Source organism: Barbus barbus (genome assembly GCF_936440315.1).
Source record: "Barbus barbus genome assembly, chromosome: 46".
NCBI classification, from domain to species: domain Eukaryota; kingdom Metazoa; phylum Chordata; class Actinopteri; order Cypriniformes; family Cyprinidae; genus Barbus; species Barbus barbus.
The window spans coordinates 5,002-24,556 of NC_136724.1; positions in this window are offsets into that span (position 1 = coordinate 5,002).

The window sequence follows — 19,555 nt, forward strand, 5'->3', positions numbered from 1 at the left end:
CAAATCCTGGACCGGATTCTCAGGACGACCGGATTCTTCGGTCTTCTGGATTGGAGCAAAACCCGGACCGGATTCTGAGCACGAGCGGATTCTGCGGTCTCCTGGATTGGAGCAAAACCCGGACCGGATTCCGAGGAAAACCGGATTCTGCGGTCTCTGGATTGGAGCAAAACCTGGACCGGATTCCGAGGATGACCGGATTCTGCGGTATCCTGGATTGGAGCAAAACCCGGACCGGATTCCGAGGACGACCGGATTCTGCGGTATCCTGGATTGGAGCAAAACCCGGACCGGATTCTCAGGACTACCGGATTCTGCGGTATCCTGGATTGGAGCAAAACCCGGACCGGATTCTGAGGACGACCGGAATTGGACTTTTTTTTTTTTTTTTTTTTTTTTTTAAGCCCTAACCCTGTTTCAGATGGACATTTTCATAAATCGTTGTCATAAACCATATATTTCAGATGGAAATTGTTTTCAAAAATCATGTGTTTCAGATGGACATTTTCATGAATCATGTATTTCAGATGGAATTTTTTTTTTAAATCATGTGTTTCAGATGGACATTTTCATAAATCATGTATTTCACATTGGAAATTGTTTTAAAAAATCATGTATTTCAGAAGGAAATAATTCTCAAAAATCATGTATTTCAAATTGAAATTGTTTTAAAAAATCATGTGTTTCAGATGGACATTTTCATAAATCATGTATTGGAGCAAATCCTGGACCGGATTCTCAGGACGACCGGATTCTTCGGTCTTCTGGATTGGAGCAAAACCCGGACCGGATTCTGAGCACGAGCGGATTCTGCGGTCTTCTGGATTGGAGCAAAACCCGGACCGGATTCTGAGCACGAGCGGATTCTGCGGTCTCCTGGATTGGAGCAAAACCCGGACCGAATTCCGAGGATGACCGGATTCTGCGGTATCCTGGATTGGAGCAAAACCAGGACCGGATTCCGAGGACGACCGGATTCTGCGGTATCCTGGATTGGAGCAAAACCCGGACCGAATTCTCAGGACTACCGGATTCTGCGGTATACTGGATTGGAGCAAAACCCAGACCGGATTCTCAGGACTACCGGATTCTGCGGTATCCTGGATTGGAGCAAAACCCGGACCGGATTCTGAGGACGACCGGAATTGGACTTTTTTTTTTTTTTTTTTTTTTTTAAGCCCTAACCCTGTTTCAGATGGACATTTTCATAAATCGTTGTCATAAACCATATATTTCAGATGGAAATTGTTTTCAAAAATCATGTGTTTCAGATGGACATTTTCATGAATCATGTATTTCAGATGGAATTTTTTTTTTAAATCGTGTTTCAGATGGACATTTTCATAAATCATGTATTTCACATTGGAAATTGTTTTAAAAAATCATGTATTTCAGAAGGAAATAATTCTCAAAAATCATGTATTTCAAATTGAAATTGTTTTAAAAAATCATGTGTTTCAGATGGACATTTTCATAAATCATGTATTGGAGCAAATCCTGGACCGGATTCTCAGGACGACCGGATTCTTCGGTCTTCTGGATTGGAGCAAAACCCGGACCGGATTCTGAGCACGAGCGGATTCTTCGGTCTTCTGGATTGGAGCAAAACCCGGACCGGATTCTGAGCACGAGCGGATTCTGCGGTCTCCTGGATTGGAGCAAAACCCGGACCGGATTCTCAGGACGACCGGATTCTTCGGTATCCTGGATTGGAGCAAAACCCGGACCGGATTCTCAGGACGACCGGATTCTTCAGTCTTCTGAATTGGAGCAAAACCCGGACCGGATTCTGAGCACGAGCGGATTCTGCGGTCTCCTGGATTGGAGCAAAACCCGGACCGGATTCCGAGGAAAACCGGATTCTGCGGTCTCCTGGATTGGAGCAAAACCCGGACCGGATTCCGAGGACGACCGGATTCTGCGGTATCCTGGATTGGAGCAAAACCCGGACCGGATTCCGAGGACGACCGGATTCTGCGGTATCCTGGATTGGAGCAAAACCCGGACCGGATTCTCAGGACGACCGGATTCTGCGGTATCCTGGATTGGAGCAAAACCCGGACCGGATTCTCAGGACTACCGGATTCTGCGGTATCCTGGATTGGAGCAAAACCCGGACCGGATTCTGAGGACGACCGGAATTGGACTTTTTTTTTTTTTTTTTTTTTTAAACCCTAACCCTGTTTCTGATGGACATTTTCATAAATCGTTGTCATAAACCATATATTTCAGATGGAAATTGTTTTAAAAAATCATGTGTTTCAGATGGACATTTTCATGAATCATGTATTTCAGATGGAATTTTTTTTTTAAATCGTGTTTCAGATGGACATTTTAATAAATCATGTATTTCACATTGGAAATTGTTTTAAAAAATCATGTATTTCAGAAGGAAATAATTCTCAAAAATCATGTATTTCAAATTGAAATTGTTTTAAAAAAATCATGTGTTTCAGATGGACATTTTCATAAATCATGTATTGGAGCAAATCCTGGACCGGATTCTCAGGACGACCGGATTCTTCGGTATCCTGGATTGGAGCAAAACCCGGACCGGATTCTCAGGACGACCGGATTCTTCGGTCTTCTGGATTGGAGCAAAACCCGGACCGGATTCTGAGCACGAGCGGATTCTGCGGTCTCCTGGATTGGAGCAAAACCCGGACCGGATTCCGAGGAAAACCGGATTCTGCGGTCTCCTGGATTGGAGCAAAACCCGGACCGGATTCCGAGGACGACCGGATTCTGCGGTATCCTGGATTGGAGCAAAACCCGGACCGGATTCCGAGGACGACCGGATTCTGCGGTATCCTGGATTGGAGCAAAACCCGGACTGGATTCTCAGGACGACCGGATTCTGCGGTATCCTGGATTGGAGCAAAACCCGGACCGGATTCTCAGGACTACCGGATTCTGCGGTATCCTGGATTGGAGCAAAACCCGGACCGGATTCTCAGGACTACCGGATTCTGTGGTATCCTGGATTGGAGCAAAACCCGGACCGGATTCTGAGGACGACCGGAATTGGACTTTTTTTTTTTTTTCTTTTTTTTAAGCCCTAACCCTGTTTCAGATGGACATTTTCATAAATCGTTGTCATAAACCATATATTTCAGATGGAAATTGTTTTCAAAAATCATGTGTTTCAGATGGACATTTTCATGAATCATGTATTTCAGATGGAATTTTTTTTTAAAATCGTGTTTCAGATGGACATTTTCATAAATCATGTATTTCACATTGGAAATTGTTTTAAAAAATCATGTATTTCAGAAGGAAATAATTCTCAAAAATCATGTATATCAAATTGAAATTGTTTTAAAAAATCATGTGTTTCAGATGGACATTTTCATAAATCATGTATTGGAGCAAATCCTGGACCGGATTCTCAGGACGACCGGATTCTTCGGTCTTCTGGATTGGAGCAAAACCCGGACCGGATTCTGAGCACGAGCGGATTCTTCGGTCTTCTGGATTGGAGCAAAACCCGGACCGGATTCTGAGCACGAGCGGATTCTGCGGTCTCCTGGATTGGAGCAAAACCCGGACCGGATTCTCAGGACGACCGGATTCTTCGGTATCCTGGATTGGAGCAAAACCCGGACCGGATTCTCAGGACGACCGGATTCTTCGGTCTTCTGAATTGGAGCAAAACCCGGACCGGATTCTGAGCACGAGCGGATTCTGCGGTCTCCTGGATTGGAGCAAAACCCGGACCGGATTCCGAGGAAAACCGGATTCTGCGGTCTCCTGGATTGGAGCAAAACCCGGACCGGATTCCGAGGACGACCGGATTCTGCGGTATCCTGGATTGGAGCAAAACCCGGACCGGATTCCGAGGACGACCGGATTCTGCGGTATCCTGGATTGGAGCAAAACCCGGACCGGATTCTCAGGACGACCGGATTCTGCGGTATCCTGGATTGGAGCAAAACCCGGACCGGATTCTCAGGACTACCGGATTCTGCGGTATCCTGGATTGGAGCAAAACCCGGACCGGATTCTGAGGACGACCGGAATTGGACTTTTTTTTTTTTTTTTTTTTTTTAAACCCTAACCCTGTTTCAGATGGACATTTTCATAAATCGTTGTCATAAACCATATATTTCAGATGGAAATTGTTTTAAAAAATCATGTGTTTCAGATGGACATTTTCATGAATCATGTATTTCAGATGGAATTTTTTTTTTAAATCGTGTTTCAGATGGACATTTTAATAAATCATGTATTTCACATTGGAAATTGTTTTAAAAAATCATGTATTTCAGAAGGAAATAATTCTCAAAAATCATGTATTTCAAATTGAAATTGTTTTAAAAAATCATGTGTTTCAGATGGACATTTTCATAAATCATGTATTGGAGCAAATCCTGGACCGGATTCTCAGGACGACCGGATTCTTCGATATCCTGGATTGGAGCAAAACCCGGACCGGATTCTCAGGACGACCGGATTCTTCGGTCTTCTGGATTGGAGCAAAACCCGGACCGGATTCTGAGCACGAGCGGATTCTGCGGTCTCCTGGATTGGAGCAAAACCCGGACCGGATTCCGAGGAAAACCGGATTCTGCGGTCTCCTGGATTGGAGCAAAACCCGGACCGGATTCCGAGGACGACCGGATTCTGCGGTATCCTGGATTGGAGCAAAACCCGGACCGGATTCTCAGGACGACCGGATTCTGCGGTATCCTGGATTGGAGCAAAACCCGGACCGGATTCTCAGGACTACCGGATTCTTCGGTCTTCTGAATTGGAGCAAAACCCGGACCGGATTCCGAGGACGACCGGATTCTGCGGTATCCTGGATTGGAGCAAAACCCGGACCGGATTCTGAGCACGAGCGGATTCTGCGGTCTCCTGGATTGGAGCAAAACCCGGACCGGATTCTCAGGACGACCGGATTCTTCGGTATCCTGGATTGGAGCAAAACCCGGACCGGATTCTCAGGACGACCGGATTCTTCGGTCTTCTGAATTGGAGCAAAACCCGGACCGGATTCTGAGCACGAGCGGATTCTGCGGTCTCCTGGATTGGAGCAAAACCCGGACCGGATTCCGAGGAAAACCGGATTCTGCGGTCTCCTGGATTGGAGCAAAACCCGGACCGGATTCCGAGGACGACCGGATTCTGCGGTATCCTGGATTGGAGCAAAACCCGGACCGGATTCCGAGGACGACCGGATTCTGCGGTATCCTGGATTGGAGCAAAACCCGGACCGGATTCTCAGGACGACCGGATTCTGCGGTATCCTGGATTGGAGCAAAACCCGGACCGGATTCTCAGGACTACCGGATTCTGCGGTATCCTGGATTGGAGCAAAACCCGGACCGGATTCTGAGGACGACCGGAATTGGACTTTTTTTTTTTTTTTTTTTTTTTAAACCCTAACCCTGTTTCTGATGGACATTTTCATAAATCGTTGTCATAAACCATATATTTCAGATGGAAATTGTTTTAAAAAATCATGTGTTTCAGATGGACATTTTCATGAATCATGTATTTCAGATGGAATTTTTTTTTTTAATCGTGTTTCAGATGGACATTTTAATAAATCATGTATTTCACATTGGAAATTGTTTTAAAAAATCATGTATTTCAGAAGGAAATAATTCTCAAAAATCATGTATTTCAAATTGAAATTGTTTTAAAAAATCATGTGTTTCAGATGGACATTTTCATAAATCATGTATTGGAGCAAATCCTGGACCGGATTCTCAGGACGACCGGATTCTTCGGTATCCTGGATTGGAGCAAAACCCGGACCGGATTCTCAGGACGACCGGATTCTTCGGTCTTCTGGATTGGAGCAAAACCCGGACCGGATTCTGAGCACGAGCGGATTCTGCGGTCTCCTGGATTGGAGCAAAACCCGGACCGGATTCCGAGGAAAACCGGATTCTGCGGTCTCCTGGATTGGAGCAAAACCCGGACCGGATTCCGAGGACGACCGGATTCTGCGGTATCCTGGATTGGAGCAAAACCCGGACCGGATTCCGAGGACGACCGGATTCTGCGGTATCCTGGATTGGAGCAAAACCCGGACCGGATTCTCAGGACGACCGGATTCTGCGGTATCCTGGATTGGAGCAAAACCCGGACCGGATTCTCAGGACTACCGGATTCTGCGGTATCCTGGATTGGAGCAAAACCCGGACCGGATTCTCAGGACTACCGGATTCTGTGGTATCCTGGATTGGAGCAAAACCCGGACCGGATTCTGAGGACGACCGGAATTGGACTTTTTTTTTTTTTTTCTTTTTTTTAAGCCCTAACCCTGTTTCAGATGGACATTTTCATAAATCGTTGTCATAAACCATATATTTCAGATGGAAATTGTTTTCAAAAATCATGTGTTTCAGATGGACATTTTCATGAATCATGTATTTCAGATGGAATTTTTTTTTTAAATCATGTGTTTCAGATGGACATTTTGATAAATCATGTATTTCACATTGGAAATTGTTTTAAAAAATCATGTATTTCAGAAGGAAATAATTCTCAAAAATCATGTATTTCAAATTGAAATTGTTTTAAAAAATCATGTGTTTCAGATGGACATTTTCATAAATCATGTATTGGAGCAAATCCTGGACCGGATTCTCAGGACGACCGGATTCTTCGGTCTTCTGGATTGGAGCAAAACCCGGACCGGATTCTGAGCACGAACGGATTCTGCGGTCTCCTGGATTGGAGCAAATCCTGGACCGGATTCTCAGGAAGACCGTATTCTTCGGTCTTCTGGATTGGAGCAAAACCCGGACCGGATTCTGAGCACGAGCGGATTCTGCGGTCTCCTGGATTGGAGCAAAACCCGGACCGGATTCCGAGGAAAACCGGATTCTGCGGTCTCCTGGATTGGAGCAAAACCCGGACCGGATTCCGAGGAAAACCGGATTCTGCGGTATCCTGGATTGGAGCAAAACCCGGACCGGATTCTCAGGACTACCGGATTCTGCGGTATCCTGGATTGGAGCAAAACCCGGACCGGAATCTCAGGACTACCGGATTCTGCGGTATCCTGGATTGGAGCAAAACCCGGACCGGATTCTGAGGACGACCGGAATTTTTTTTTTTTTTTTTTTTTTTAAGCCCTAACCCTGTTTCAGATGGACATTTTCATAAATCGTTGTCATAAACCATATATTTCAGATGGAAATTGTTTTCAAAAATCATGTGTTTCAGATGGACATTTTCATGAATCATGTATTTCAGATGGAATTTTTTTTTTAAATCATGTGTTTCAGATGGACATTTTCATAAATCATGTATTTCACTTTGGAAATTGTTTTAAAAAATCATGTATTTCAGAAGGAAATAATTCTCAAAAATCATGTATTTCAAATTGAAATTGTTTTTAAAAAATCATGTGTTTCAGATGGACATTTTCATAAATCATGTATTGGAGCAAATCCTGGACCGGATTCTCAGGACGACCGGATTCTTCGGTATCCTGGATTGGAGCAAAACCCGGACCGGATTCTCAGGACGACCGGATTCTTCGGTCTTCTGGATTGGAGCAAAACCCGGACCGGATTCTGAGCACGAGCGGATTCTGCGGTCTCCTGGATTGGAGCAAAACCCGGACCGGATTCCGAGGACGACCGGATTCTGCGGTATCCTGGATTGGAGCAAAACCCGGACCGGATTCCGAGGACGACCGGATTCTGCGGTATCCTGGATTGGAGCAAAACCCGGACCGGATTCTCAGGACGACCGGATTCTGCGGTATCCTGGATTGGAGCAAAACCCGGACCGGATTCTCAGGACTACCGGATTCTGCGGTATCCTGGATTGGAGCAAAACCCGGACCGGATTCTGAGGACGACCGGAATTGGACTTTTTTTTTTTTTTTTTTTTTTTAAACCCTAACCCTGTTTCTGATGGACATTTTCATAAATCGTTGTCATAAACCATATATTTCAGATGGAAATTGTTTTAAAAAATCATGTGTTTCAGATGGACATTTTCATGAATCATGTATTTCAGATGGAATTTTGTTTTTTAAATCGTGTTTCAGATGGACATTTTAATAAATCATGTATTTCACATTGGAAATTGTTTTAAAAAATCATGTATTTCAGAAGGAAATAATTCTCAAAAATCATGTATTTCAAATTGAAATTGTTTTAAAAAATCATGTGTTTCAGATGGACATTTTCATAAATCATGTATTGGAGCAAATCCTGGACCGGATTCTCAGGACGACCGGATTCTTCGGTATCCTGGATTGGAGCAAAACCCGGACCGGATTCTCAGGATGACCGGATTCTTCGGTCTTCTGGATTGGAGCAAAACCCGGACCGGATTCTGAGCACGAGCGGATTCTGCGGTCTCCTGGATTGGAGCAAAACCCGGACCGGATTCCGAGGAAAACCGGATTCTGCGGTCTCCTGGATTGGAGCAAAACCCGGACCGGATTCCGAGGACGACCGGATTCTGCGGTATCCTGGATTGGAGCAAAACCCGGACCGGATTCCGAGGACGACCGGATTCTGCGGTATCCTGGATTGGAGCAAAACCCGGACCGGATTCTCAGGACGACCGGATTCTGCGGTATCCTGGATTGGAGCAAAACCCGGACCGGATTCTCAGGACTACCGGATTCTGCGGTATCCTGGATTGGAGCAAAACCCGGACCGGATTCTCAGGACTACCGGATTCTGTGGTATCCTGGATTGGAGCAAAACCCGGACCGGATTCTGAGGACGACCGGAATTGGACTTTTTTTTTTTTTTTTTTTTTTTAAGCCCTAACCCTGTTTCAGATGGACATTTTCATAAATCGTTGTCATAAACCATATATTTCAGATGGAAATTGTTTTCAAAAATCATGTGTTTCAGATGGACATTTTCATGAATCATGTATTTCAGATGGAATTTTTTTTTTAAATCATGTGTTTCAGATGGACATTTTGATAAATCATGTATTTCACATTGGAAATTGTTTTAAAAAATCATGTATTTCAGAAGGAAATAATTCTCAAAAATCATGTATTTCAAATTGAAATTGTTTTAAAAAATCATGTGTTTCAGATGGACATTTTCATAAATCATGTATTGGAGCAAATCCTGGACCGGATTCTCAGGACGACCGGATTCTTCGGTCTTCTGGATTGGAGCAAAACCCGGACCGGATTCTGAGCACGAACGGATTCTGCGGTCTCCTGGATTGGAGCAAATCCTGGACCGGATTCTCAGGACGACCGTATTCTTCGGTCTTCTGGATTGGAGCAAAACCCGGACCGGATTCTGAGCACGAGCGGATTCTGCGGTCTCCTGGATTGGAGCAAAACCCGGACCGGATTCCGAGGAAAACCGGATTCTGCGGTCTCCTGGATTGGAGCAAAACCCGGACCGGATTCCGAGGAAAACCGGATTCTGCGGTATCCTGGATTGGAGCAAAACCCGGACCGGATTCTCAGGACTACCGGATTCTGCGGTATCCTGGATTGGAGCAAATCCCGGACCGGAATCTCAGGACTACCGGATTCTGCGGTATCCTGGATTGGAGCAAAACCCGGACCGGATTCTGAGGACGACCGGAATTGGACTTTTTTTTTTTTTTTTTTTTTAAGCCCTAACCCTGTTTCAGATGGACATTTTCATAAATCGTTGTCATAAACCATATATTTCAGATGGAAATTGTTTTCAAAAATCATGTGTTTCAGATGGACATTTTCATGAATCATGTATTTCAGATGGAATTTTTTTTTTAAATCATGTGTTTCAGATGGACATTTTCATAAATCATGTATTTCACTTTGGAAATTGTTTTAAAAAATCATGTATTTCAGAAGGAAATAATTCTCAAAAATCATGTATTTCAAATTGAAATTGTTTTTAAAAAATCATGTGTTTCAGATGGACATTTTCATAAATCATGTATTTCACATTGGAAATTGTTTTAAAAAATCATGTATTTCAGAAGGAAATAATTCTCAAAAATCATGTATTTCAAATTGAAATTGTTTTAAAAAAATCATGTGTTTCAGATGGACATTTTCATAAATCATGTATTGGAGCAAATCCTGGACCGGATTCTCAGGACGACCGGATTCTTCGGTATCCTGGATTGGAGCAAAACCCGGACCGGATTCTCAGGACGACCGGATTCTTCGGTCTTCTGGATTGGAGCAAAACCCGGACCGGATTCTGAGCACGAGCGGATTCTGCGGTCTCCTGGATTGGAGCAAAACCCGGACCGGATTCTGAGCACGAGCGGATTCTGCGGTCTCCTGGATTGGAGCAAAACCCGGACCGGATTCCGAGGAAAACCGGATTCTGCGGTCTCCTGGATTGGAGCAAAACCCGGACCGGATTCCGAGGACGACCGGATTCTGCGGTATCCTGGATTGGAGCAAAACCCGGACCGGATTCCGAGGACGACCGGATTCTGCGGTATCCTGGATTGGAGCAAAACCCGGACCGGATTCTCAGGACGACCGGATTCTGCGGTATCCTGGATTGGAGCAAAACCCGGACCGGATTCTCAGGACTACCGGATTCTTCGGTCTTCTGAATTGGAGCAAAACCCGGACCGGATTCCGAGGACGACCGGATTCTGCGGTATCCTGGATTGGAGCAAAACCCGGACCGGATTCTGAGCACGAGCGGATTCTGCGGTCTCCTGGATTGGAGCAAAACCCGGACCGGATTCTCAGGACGACCGGATTCTTCGGTATCCTGGATTGGAGCAAAACCCGGACCGGATTCTCAGGACGACCGGATTCTTCGGTCTTCTGAATTGGAGCAAAACCCGGACCGGATTCTGAGCACAAGCGGATTCTGCGGTCTCCTGGATTGGAGCAAAACCCGGACCGGATTCCGAGGAAAACCGGATTCTGCGGTCTCCTGGATTGGAGCAAAACCCGGACCGGATTCCGAGGACGACCGGATTCTGCGGTATCCTGGATTGGAGCAAAACCCGGACCGGATTCTCAGGACGACCGGATTCTTCGGTCTTCTGAATTGGAGCAAAACCCGGACCGGATTCTGAGCACAAGCGGATTCTGCGGTCTCCTGGATTGGAGCAAAACCCGGACCGGATACCGAGGAAAACCGGATTCTGCGGTCTCCTGGATTGGAGCAAAACCCGGACCGGATTCCGAGGACGACCGGATTCTGCGGTATCCTGGATTGGAGCAAAACCCGGACCGGATTCTCAGGACGACCGGATTCTGCGGTATCCTGGATTGGAGCAAAACCCGGACCGGATTCTCAGGACGACCGGATTCTTCGGTCTTCTGGATTGGAGCAAAACCCGGACCGGATTCTGAGCACGAGCGGATTCTGCGGTCTCCTGGATTGGAGCAAAACCCGGACCGGATTCTGAGCACGAGCGGATTCTGCGGTCTCCTGGATTGGAGCAAAACCCGGACCGGATTCCGAGGAAAACCGGATTCTGCGGTCTCCTGGATTGGAGCAAAACCCGGACCGGATTCCGAGGACGACCGGATTCTGCGGTATCCTGGATTGGAGCAAAACCCGGACCGGATTCCGAGGACGACCGGATTCTGCGGTATCCTGGATTGGAGCAAAACCCGGACCGGATTCTCAGGACGACCGGATTCTGCGGTATCCTGGATTGGAGCAAAACCCGGACCGGATTCTCAGGACTACCGGATTCTTCGGTCTTCTGAATTGGAGCAAAACCCGGACCGGATTCCGAGGACGACCGGATTCTGCGGTATCCTGGATTGGAGCAAAACCCGGACCGGATTCTGAGCACGAGCGGATTCTGCGGTCTCCTGGATTGGAGCAAAACCCGGACCGGATTCTCAGGACGACCGGATTCTTCGGTATCCTGGATTGGAGCAAAACCCGGACCGGATTCTCAGGACGACCGGATTCTTCGGTCTTCTGAATTGGAGCAAAACCCGGACCGGATTCTGAGCACAAGCGGATTCTACGGTCTCCTGGATTGGAGCAAAACCCGGACCGGATTCCGAGGAAAACCGGATTCTGCGGTCTCCTGGATTGGAGCAAAACCCGGACCGGATTCCGAGGACGACCGGATTCTGCGGTATCCTGGATTGGAGCAAAACCCGGACCGGATTCTCAGGACGACCGGATTCTGCGGTATCCTGGATTGGAGCAAAACCCGGACCGGATTCTCAGGACTACCGGATTCTGCGGTATCCTGGATTGGAGCAAAACCCGGACCGGATTCTGAGGACGACCGGAATTGGACTTTTTTTTTTTTTTTTTTTTTTTAAACCCTAACCCTGTTTCTGATGGACATTTTCATAAATCGTTGTCATAAACCATATATTTCAGATGGAAATTGTTTTAAAAAATCATGTGTTTCAGATGGACATTTTCATGAATCATGTATTTCAGATGGAATTTTGTTTTTTAAATCGTGTTTCAGATGGACATTTTAATAAATCATGTATTTCACATTGGAAATTGTTTTAAAAAATCATGTATTTCAGAAGGAAATAATTCTCAAAAATCATGTATTTCAAATTGAAATTGTTTTAAAAAATCATGTGTTTCAGATGGACATTTTCATAAATCATGTATTGGAGCAAATCCTGGACCGGATTCTCAGGACGACCGGATTCTTCGGTATCCTGGATTGGAGCAAAACCCGGACCGGATTCTCAGGACGACCGGATTCTTCGGTCTTCTGGATTGGAGCAAAACCCGGACCGGATTCTGAGCACGAGCGGATTCTGCGGTCTCCTGGATTGGAGCAAAACCCGGACCGGATTCCGAGGAAAACCGGATTCTGCGGTCTCCTGGATTGGAGCAAAACCCGGACCGGATTCCGAGGACGACCGGATTCTGCGGTATCCTGGATTGGAGCAAAACCCGGACCGGATTCCGAGGACGACCGGATTCTGCGGTATCCTGGATTGGAGCAAAACCCGGACCGGATTCTCAGGACGACCGGATTCTGCGGTATCCTGGATTGGAGCAAAACCCGGACCGGATTCTCAGGACTACCGGATTCTGCGGTATCCTGGATTGGAGCAAAACCCGGACCGGATTCTCAGGACTACCGGATTCTGTGGTATCCTGGATTGGAGCAAAACCCGGACCGGATTCTGAGGACGACCGGAATTGGACTTTTTTTTTTTTTTTTTTTTTTTTAAGACCTAACCCTGTTTCAGATGGACATTTTCATAAATCGTTGTCATAAACCATATATTTCAGATGGAAATTGTTTTCAAAAATCATGTGTTTCAGATGGACATTTTCATGAATCATGTATTTCAGATGGAATTTTTTTTTTAAATCATGTGTTTCAGATGGACATTTTGATAAATCATGTATTTCACATTGGAAATTGTTTTAAAAAATCATGTATTTCAGAAGGAAATAATTCTCAAAAATCATGTATTTCAAATTGAAATTGTTTTAAAAAATCATGTGTTTCAGATGGACATTTTCATAAATCATGTATTGGAGCAAATCCTGGACCGGATTCTCAGGACGACCGGATTCTTCGGTCTGCTGGATTGGAGCAAAACCCGGACCGGATTCTGAGCACGAACGGATTCTGCGGTCTCCTGGATTGGAGCAAATCCTGGACCGGATTCTCAGGACGACCGTATTCTTCGGTCTTCTGGATTGGAGCAAAACCCGGACCGGATTCTGAGCACGAGCGGATTCTGCGGTCTCCTGGATTGGAGCAAAACCCGGACCGGATTCCGAGGAAAACCGGATTCTGCGGTCTCCTGGATTGGAGCAAAACCCGGACCGGATTCCGAGGAAAACCGGATTCTGCGGTATCCTGGATTGGAGCAAAACCCGGACCGGATTCTCAGGACTACCGGATTCTGCGGTATCCTGGATTGGAGCAAATCCCGGACCGGAATCTCAGGACTACCGGATTCTGCGGTATCCTGGATTGGAGCAAAACCCGGACCGGATTCTGAGGACGACCGGAATTGGACTTTTTTTTTTTTTTTTTTTTTAAGCCCTAACCCTGTTTCAGATGGACATTTTCATAAATCGTTGTCATAAACCATATATTTCAGATGGAAATTGTTTTCAAAAATCATGTGTTTCAGATGGACATTTTCATGAATCATGTATTTCAGATGGAATTTTTTTTTTAAATCATGTGTTTCAGATGGACATTTTCATAAATCATGTATTTCAGAAGGAAATAATTCTCAAAAATCATGTATTTCAAATTGAAATTGTTTTAAAAAAATCATGTGTTTCAGATGGACATTTTCATAAATCATGTATTGGAGCAAATCCTGGACCGGATTCTCAGGACGACCGGATTCTTCGGTATCCTGGATTGGAGCAAAACCCGGACCGGATTCTCAGGACGACCGGATTCTTCGGTCTTCTGGATTGGAGCAAAACCCGGACCGGATTCTGAGCACGAGCGGATTCTGCGGTCTCCTGGATTGGAGCAAAACCCGGACCGGATTCTGAGCACGAGCGGATTCTGCGGTCTCCTGGATTGGAGCAAAACCCGGACCGGATTCCGAGGAAAACCGGATTCTGCGGTCTCCTGGATTGGAGCAAAACCCGGACCGGATTCCGAGGACGACCGGATTCTGCGGTATCCTGGATTGGAGCAAAACCCGGACCGGATTCCGAGGACGACCGGATTCTGCGGTATCCTGGATTGGAGCAAAACCCGGACCGGATTCTCAGGACGACCGGATTCTGCGGTATCCTGGATTGGAGCAAAACCCGGACCGGATTCTCAGGACTACCGGATTCTTCGGTCTTCTGAATTGGAGCAAAACCCGGACCGGATTCCGAGGACGACCGGATTCTGCGGTATCCTGGATTGGAGCAAAACCCGGACCGGATTCTGAGCACGAGCGGATTCTGCGGTCTCCTGGATTGGAGCAAAACCCGGACCGGATTCTCAGGACGACCGGATTCTTCGGTATCCTGGATTGGAGCAAAACCCGGACCGGATTCTCAGGACGACCGGATTCTTCGGTCTTCTGAATTGGAGCAAAACCCGGACCGGATTCTGAGCACGAGCGGATTCTGCGGTCTCCTGGATTGGAGCAAAACCCGGACCGGATTCCGAGGAAAACCGGATTCTGCGGTCTCCTGGATTGGAGCAAAACCCGGACCGGATTCCGAGGACGACCGGATTCTGCGGTATCCTGGATTGGAGCAAAACCCGGACCGGATTCCGAGGACGACCGGATTCTGCGGTATCCTGGATTGGAGCAAAACCCGGACCGGATTCTCAGGACGACCGGATTCTGCGGTATCCTGGATTGGAGCAAAACCCGGACCGGATTCTCAGGACTACCGGATTCTGCGGTATCCTGGATTGGAGCAAAACCCGGACCGGATTCTGAGGACGACCGGAATTGGACTTTTTTTTTTTTTTTTTTTTTTTTTAAACCCTAACCCTGTTTCTGATGGACATTTTCATAAATCGTTGTCATAAACCGTATATTTCAGATGGAAATTGTTTTAAAAAATCATGTGTTTCAGATGGACATTTTCATGAATCATGTATTTCAGATGGAATTTTTTTTTTAAATCGTGTTTCAGATGGACATTTTAATAAATCATGTATTTCACATTGGAAATTGTTTTAAAAAATCATGTATTTCAGAAGGAAATAATTCTCAAAAATCATGTATTTCAAATTGAAATTGTTTTAAAAAATCATGTGTTTCAGATGGACATTTTCATAAATCATGTATTGGAGCAAATCCTGGACCGGATTCTCAGGACGACCGGATTCTTCGGTATCCTGGATTGGAGCAAAACCCGGACCGGATTCTCAGGACGACCGGATTCTTCGGTCTTCTGGATTGGAGCAAAACCCGGACCGGATTCTGAGCACGAGCGGATTCTGCGGTCTCCTGGATTGGAGCAAAACCCGGACCGGATTCCGAGGAAAACCGGATTCTGCGGTCTCCTGGATTGGAGCAAAACCCGGACCGGATTCCGAGGACGACCGGATTCTGCGGTATCCTGGATTGGAGCAAAACCCGGACCGGATTCCGAGGACGACCGGATTCTGCGGTATCCTGGATTGGAGCAAAACCCGGACCGGATTCTCAGGACGACCGGATTCTGCGGTATCCTGAATTGGAGCAAAACCTGGACCGGATTCTCAGGACTACCGGATTCTGCGGTATCCTGGATTGGAGCAAAACCCGGACCGGATTCTCAGGACTACCGGATTCTGTGGTATCCTGGATTGGAGCAAAACCCGGACCGGATTCTGAGGACGACCGGAATTGGACTTTTTTTTTTTTTTCTTTTTTTTAAGCCCTAACCCTGTTTCAGATGGACATTTTCATAAATCGTTGTCATAAACCATATATTTCAGATGGAAATTGTTTTCAAAAATCATGTGTTTCAGATGGACATTTTCATGAGTCATGTATTTCAGATGGAATTTTTTTTTTAAATCATGTGTTTCAGATGGACATTTTGATAAATCATGTATTTCACATTGGAAATTGTTTTAAAAAATCATGTATTTCAGAAGGAAATAATTCTCAAAAATCATGTATTTCAAATTGAAATTGTTTTAAAAAATCATGTGTTTCAGATGGACATTTTCATAAATCATGTATTGGAGCAAATCCTGGACCGGATTCTCAGGACGACCGGATTCTTCGGTCTTCTGGATTGGAGCAAAACCCGGACCGGATTCTGAGCACGAACGGATTCTGCGGTCTCCTGGATTGGAGCAAATCCTGGACCGGATTCTCAGGACGACCGTATTCTTCGGTCTTCTGGATTGGAGCAAAACCCGGACCGGATTCTGAGCACGAGCGGATTCTGCGGTCTCCTGGATTGGAGCAAAACCCGGACCGGATTCCGAGGAAAACCGGATTCTGCGGTCTCCTGGATTGGAGCAAAACCCGGACCGGATTCCGAGGAAAACCGGATTCTGCGGTATCCTGGATTGGAGCAAAACCCGGACCGGATTCTCAGGACTACCGGATTCTGCGGTATCCTGGATTGGAGCAAAACCCGGACCGGAATCTCAGGACTACCGGATTCTGCGGTATCCTGGATTGGAGCAAAACCCGGACCGGATTCTGAGGACGACCGGAATTGGACTTTTTTTTTTTTTTTTTTTTTAAGCCCTAACCCTGTTTCAGATGGACATTTTCATAAATCGTTGTCATAAACCATATATTTCAGATGGAAATTGTTTTCAAAAATCATGTGTTTCAGATGGACATTTTCATGAATCATGTATTTCAGATGGAATTTTTTTTTTAAATCATGTGTTTCAGATGGACATTTTCATAAATCATGTATTTCACATTGGAAATTGTTTTAAAAAATCATGTATTTCAGAAGGAAATAATTCTCAAAAATCATGTATTTCAAATTGAAATTGTTTTAAAAAAATCATGTGTTTCAGATGGACATTTTCATAAATCATGTATTGGAGCAAATCCTGGACCGGATTCTCAGGACGACCGGATTCTTCGGTATCCTGGATTGGAGCAAAACCCGGACCGGATTCTCAGGACGACCGGATTCTTCGGTCTTCTGGATTGGAGCAAAACCCGGACCGGATTCTGAGCACGAGCGGATTCTGCGGTCTCCTGGATTGGAGCAAAACCCGGACCGGATTCCGAGGAAAACCGGATTCTGCGGTCTCCTGGATTGGAGCAAAACCCGGACCGGATTCCGAGGACGACCGGATTCTGCGGTATCCTGGATTGGAGCAAAACCCGGACCGGATTCCGAGGACGACCGGATTCTGCGGTATCCTGGATTGGAGCAAAACCCGGACCGGATTCTCAGGACGACCGGATTCTGCGGTATCCTGGATTGGAGCAAAACCCGGACCGGATTCTCAGGACTACCGGATTCTGCGGTATCCTGGATTGGAGCAAAACCCGGACCGGATTCTGAGGACGACCGGAATTGGACTTTTATTTATTTTTTTTATTTTTTTAAGCCCTAACCCTGTTTCAGATGGACATTTTCATAAATCGTTGTCATAAACCATATATTTCAGATGGAAATTGTTTTCAAAAATCATGTGTTTCAGATGGACATTTTCATGAATCATGTATTTCAGATGGAATTTTTTTTTTAAATCATGTGTTTCAGATGGACATTTTCATAAATCATGTATTTCACATTGGAAATTGTTTTAAAAAATCATGTATTTCAGAAGGAAATAATTCTCAAAAATCATGTATTTCAAATTGAAATTGTTTTAAAAAATCATGTGTTTCAGATGGACATTTTCATAAATCATGTATTGGAGCAAATCCTGGACTGGATTCCGAGGACGACCGGATTCTGCGGTCTTCTGGATTGGAGCAAATCCTGGACCGGATTCTCAGGACGACCGGATTCTTCGGACTTCTGGATTGGAGCAAAACCCGGACCGGATTCTGAGCACGAACGGATTCTGCGGTCTCCTGGATTGGAGCAAATCCTGGACCGGATTCTCAGGACGACCGTATTCTTCGGTCTTCTGGATTGGAGCAAAACCCGGACCGGATTCTGAGCACGAGCGGATTCTGCGGTCTCCTGGATTGGAGCAAAACCCGGACCGGATTCCGAGGACGACCGGATTCTGCGGTATCCTGGATTGGAGCAAAACCCGGACCGGATTCCGAGGACGACCGGATTCTGCGGTATCCTGGATTGGAGCAAAACCCGGACCGGATTCTCAGGACTACCGGATTCTGCGGTATCCTGGATTGGAGCAAAACCCGGACCGGATTCTGAGGACGACCGGAATTGGACTTTTTTTTTTTTTTTAAGCCCTAACCCTGTTTCAGATGGACATTTTCATGAATCGTATTTCAGATGGAATTTTTTTTTTAAATCGTGTTTCAGATGGACATTTTCATAAATCATGTATTTCACATTGGAAATTGTTTTAAAAAATCATGTATTTCAGAAGGAAATAATTCTCAAAAATCATGTATTTCAAATTTAAATTGTTTTAAAAAATCATGTGTTTCAGATGGACATTTTCATAAATCATGTATTGGAGCAAATCCTGGACCGGATTCTCAGGACGACCGGATTCTTCGGTCTTCTGGATTGGAGCAAAACCCGGACCGGATTCCGAGGACGACCGGATTCTGCGGTATCCTGGATTGGAGCAAAACCCGGACCGGATTCCGAGGACGACCGGATTCTGCGGTATCCTGGATTGGAGCAAAACCCGGACCGGATTCTCAGGACTACCGGATTCTGCGGTATCCTGGATTGGAGCAAAACCCGGACCGTATTCTCAGGACGACCGGATTCTGCGGTATCCTGGATTGGAGCAAAACCCGGACCGGATTCTCAGGACTACCGGATTCTGCGGTATCCTGGATTGGAGCAAAACCCGGACCGGATTCTGAGGACGACCGGAATTGGACTTTTTTTTTTTTTTTTTTTTTTTTTAAACCCTAACCCTGTTTCAGATGGACATTTTCATAAATCGTTGTCATAAACCATATATTTCAGATGGAAATTGTTTTCAAAAATCATGTGTTTCAGATGGACATTTTCATGAATCATGTATTTCAGATGGAATTTTTTTTTTAAATCATGTGTTTCAGATGGACATTTTCATAAATCATGTATTTCACATTGGAAATTGTTTTAAAAAATCATGT